The sequence below is a fragment of the Podarcis raffonei genome, chromosome 6 (genome assembly GCF_027172205.1).
Source record: "Podarcis raffonei isolate rPodRaf1 chromosome 6, rPodRaf1.pri, whole genome shotgun sequence".
In the NCBI taxonomy this organism is placed as follows: Eukaryota; Metazoa; Chordata; class Lepidosauria; order Squamata; family Lacertidae; genus Podarcis; species Podarcis raffonei.
Window position 1 is genome coordinate 10,047,464 of NC_070607.1, and position 4,417 is coordinate 10,051,880.

Here is a 4,417-nt window from a genome sequence, read left to right on the forward strand (position 1 = left end):
GATTCGGGGGGCATGAGTAACTCAAATGCCAGTGGCTTGAAAACCTGGATGCATGCAACTGGGAGTTCGTAATTTCTTATCACCTCAGACAAATTCTCTCCACCACAAAATAATCCTAAACTTGTTCCTGTATGTGCAGTTCTTCCGCCATGGCTGCTGCTGCTAGCCACCCCCAACAAGAACACACAGAGACTTCTCAAGTTTCAGTTTCCTGCAAGCTCCTGTTTCCGGCAATAAGTCCTCAGTTGGTTTTTAGCTCATTGAAATGGTAAAATACCAGTGTTCTCTGAAGCTTTTGCCATAGTGGAACCTCTTCCCTTTACAGCATTTTAAATGCAATGTATTCAAACACAGCATTTTATGTGCATTTAACTTTAAACTTTAAACAACCCCCAGAAGAAATAGAAGCAGAATATGTGGAATGAAAATGTTTTAGATTAGCTCCCTCTGGCTTTGATACAATGGTCCATATGCTACATATTCAGGACGATTCAGTCAAATGACTACAAGGTTATCTGACAATAGATGAGGAATTTAGTTATTTCTTTGACGATGACAATTAAAATGTTCTGTTTTGGTTGCATGCCTTAGCCAAGCTATGGTAGTATAGGAGTACCCAAGCACTTGTAGGAGCCTAGGCATTAAGAGTATGCTTATTTATTTTTATTTATTCAATGAATTTATACCACACCATTCCTCCCCAATGAGTTTGTGGTAGCCAGGGAGGCAAAACCTCCCCATCTTTCTCTAGTTTTGTATAAATGGAAGCAGGTGATTGGAGTCAGGTTACCAGACGTCCCAAGATTTACAAATCAGTCCCCTGACAAAATCCATCCCCTTCAACTGAAGTTGAAAAGTGTCCCCGGATTCACTGAAAAAAAATCTGGTAACTTTAGGCTGGAGCCACTTTTAAAGCTAAAATTTATTGCATTGTTCCACGTAATCACATTATTTCTCCAAAGACCTTGGGGTAGTTCACTCCCTTTTATTCTCACAACAGTCCCATGAGGCTGGTTGAACCCAAGATATAGTAACTAACTAAGATCATACAGCAAAATGTATGGCTATTGGTAGAACAAGAGTAGAGATCTTTTGTCTGCATCTTTAGTACAGCAATTAAAGTAGCTCTACTTTGTCAATAACTGATTTATTGAGCATTCATCCAGATTTTCTTGAGGGTGTTTATATGTCTTCCTGTTAATAATTCATCCATTCCTCCATCCCAAATTTTTCAATGTATTTCCCCATCACTACAAAAAAAAATATTGTACTTGAGTGCTTTAAAAAGGTAAAGGTAAAGGACCCCTGACAGTCAAGTCCAGGCGCGGATGACTCTGGGGTTGCATGCTCATCTCGCTGTATAGGCCGAGGGAGCCGACGTTTGTCCGCAGACAGTTTTTCCGGGTCATGTGGCCAGCATGACTAAACTGCTTTTGGTGAACCAGAGCAGCACACGGAAACACCTTCCTGCCGGAGTGGTACCTATTTATCTACTTGCACTTTGACGTGCTTTCAAACTGCTAGGTGGACAGGAGCTGGGACCGAGCAACGGGAGCTCATCCCATCGCGGGGATTCGAACCGCCGACCTTCTGATCAGCAAGCCCTAGGCTCTGTGGTTTAGACCACAGCTTCTTTAACCCACCTCAAATGTGGAAATCTAAAGTATGCATCTGAATCCCTCCAGCAAAACATGGCATTTTGGAGGTGTCATGAGAAATCCTCATGACATGTGAAATGTCAGGTCAGAGGGGAAGGGAGAATTCCAACAGGGGCATGTTGTGTTACTGTCAGACAAATTAATAAACAAATTCTTACACCTTATGATTTGCTGACAAAATTTTGGCACCTCCACTATAAAAACCTTGCATACTAAGTAGCATGCACAGGGCACAATCTATTTACAAAGTCTCAGAAATAAGCCTATTTTATCTTAATCTCTTGCTCTTTTCATTTCAGTAGGCTTTGTGCAGGAGAACTGTCTAATGGTAAAAACAACAACAACAACATAATACCACGTCCATCTGGGCAGCTTACAGCACATATAAAAACTTAGTAAAAGGTCAAACATTAAAAACTTTCCAATAAAGGACTGCCTTCAGAAGTCTACTAAAAGTCAGTCAGTTGTTTATTTCCTTGACATCTGAAGGGTGGGTGTTCTACAGGGAGGGCGTCACTACCGAGAAGGCCCTCTGCTTGGTCCCCTGTAACTTTGCTTCTCACAGTGAGGGAACCAGCAGAAGACCCTCAGAGCTGGACCTCAGTGTCCAGGCTGAGCAATGGAGGTGGAGACACTCCTTCAGGTATACAGTGCTTGGAAGTGCACTGGGAGCCAGTGAAGATCCTTTAGGGCCGGTGTTATATGGTCTCGGCGGCCGCTCCCAGTCACTAGTCTAGCTGCTGCATTCTGGATTAGTTGTAGTTTCCAAATCACCTTCAAAGGTAGCCCCACGAAGAGCGCATTGCAGTAGTCCAAGTGGAAGATAATGGACTGGGCCTCATGGGTCAAACCTGGCCTTCAATGTGACTATAGCAACAACACATGGGAATAATTAGCTATTTGTATTGGACACACAAATTGGGCACAACCAGAGTCTCACATTTAATGTAATAAAGCCATCTCTACGATATGTGTATCCTGACTAGTGTGGCCACCATCATGATTTTCTGTTTCCTTTATAAAGCATGTCCTGTTGCTCTGTCAGATAATGGTCAAATGCGTTTAACTGTTATGTGTGATTAAAACCAGTTGTGTTGATTCCCTCCTTTTCTTTTCTTCCTTTGATGATTGTGTGATAAGCTCAAGAAAAGGCTACTGCAGTTATTTGCAAACGTTCCTTTCTTCCTTTGGGAGGTCATCATAACCCTGGTAAATAAATAGAAAATCTGGTTGAAGCAATTCTTTTCATCTAGGGAAAAACAGTATCATCACAGCATAAAAACCATGTTGATGGGCTAGACATAAGTTCCAGCTTTTTCCAAGTGTCTCTTTCAGAGCTCAAATCACCTGCAAACTGCTTCCATCTTTACAGACCCAATCCTGACACATATGAAAGCTGCTGAAAGTGAGTAACCGTTTACATCCATCATTGGACAGAGAAGAGTTGAGGCGCTTGGCAAAGATTTACGTTGATCTCCTTAACCTTGAGAACATAGGATTTGATACTGTGTGACAGCATATCCACATTTCACGAGATAATTATTGGGGTGGGGGAGGAGAAAGAATTGTATAGTCAAATTGCACCTCCAGAGCAAGTCCCCTTTGAATGGATGGAGGGGCTGATGGAGTTGCTCTCCTCAAGGACTATTCATCGAGGACAATTTACCTGCCACCAATAATACATCAATGCACATAGATCATGATCACAAATTGCTGGTGGACTGCAGACTGTGTGTGGCCAGAGGTAAAACTAGGCTTTATTTCACCCAGTCAAAGACTCCGTCTGGCACATACACCTCAACACTTTTGTTCTTAAAGGGCATAAAAAGCAGGCGACGTATTACTATATAGAAAAACAAAACTTGGTATTCAAAGATTTCATGGATTCATTTGCGGCAAGACACCAACCCACCCGTGCGCCTGGCTGGAGGGAACCCCACTGCAAGTGGGGTGGGGAGGGCTTTGCTGGAGCCTCGCACAATTGAGACCAGGAGCGATTGCGGCACCAGGGCTGCCATGAGCAGAATGGGGTGAGAAGACCCTCAGAAGGGGCACCAGCTTGGGCATCTCATTGGGCATAGGGTGGGCAGGAGCATCCCAGACCGGGCTTCTTTCTTCCTTAGCTTCTCCTCTGAGCACCCGAGGGAGATGGCAGTGCTGCTTGGACTTCCTTTCAAAGGGTTAAAGATAAACTGAGCAAGGTTCCTAGAGAGGAAGGGAATTTGTGGGGTGGGGGGAATTTGTTTTGCAGGGACACACAGACACACACAGGGATGCGGGTGGCGCTGTGGGCTAAACCACAGAGCCTAGGACTTGCCGTTCAGAAGGTCGGCGGTTTGAATCCCCGCGACGGGGTGAGCTCCTGTTGTTCAGTCCCTGCTCCTGCCAACCTAGCAGTTCGAAAGCACACCAAAGTGCAAGTAGATAAAGAGGTACCACTCCGGTGTTTCCATGCGCTGCTCTGGATCGCCAGAAGTGGCTTAGTCATGCTGGCCACATGACCCGGAAGCTGTACACCAGCTCAAGCGAGATGAGCGCCACAACCCCAGAGTCGGCCACGACTGGACCTAATGGTCAGGGGTTCCTTTACCTTTACACACACACACACACACACACACACACACACACACACACACACACGGTACCCTCCATAGAAACCTGCATAGGTGCCAACTCCTAAGGGCCAAGGTACTTTGGGTCATGCAATTTTTCGGGTGTGTGTGAATTGTTGGGGGGGGGCAAATATGGAACCAGGTGCA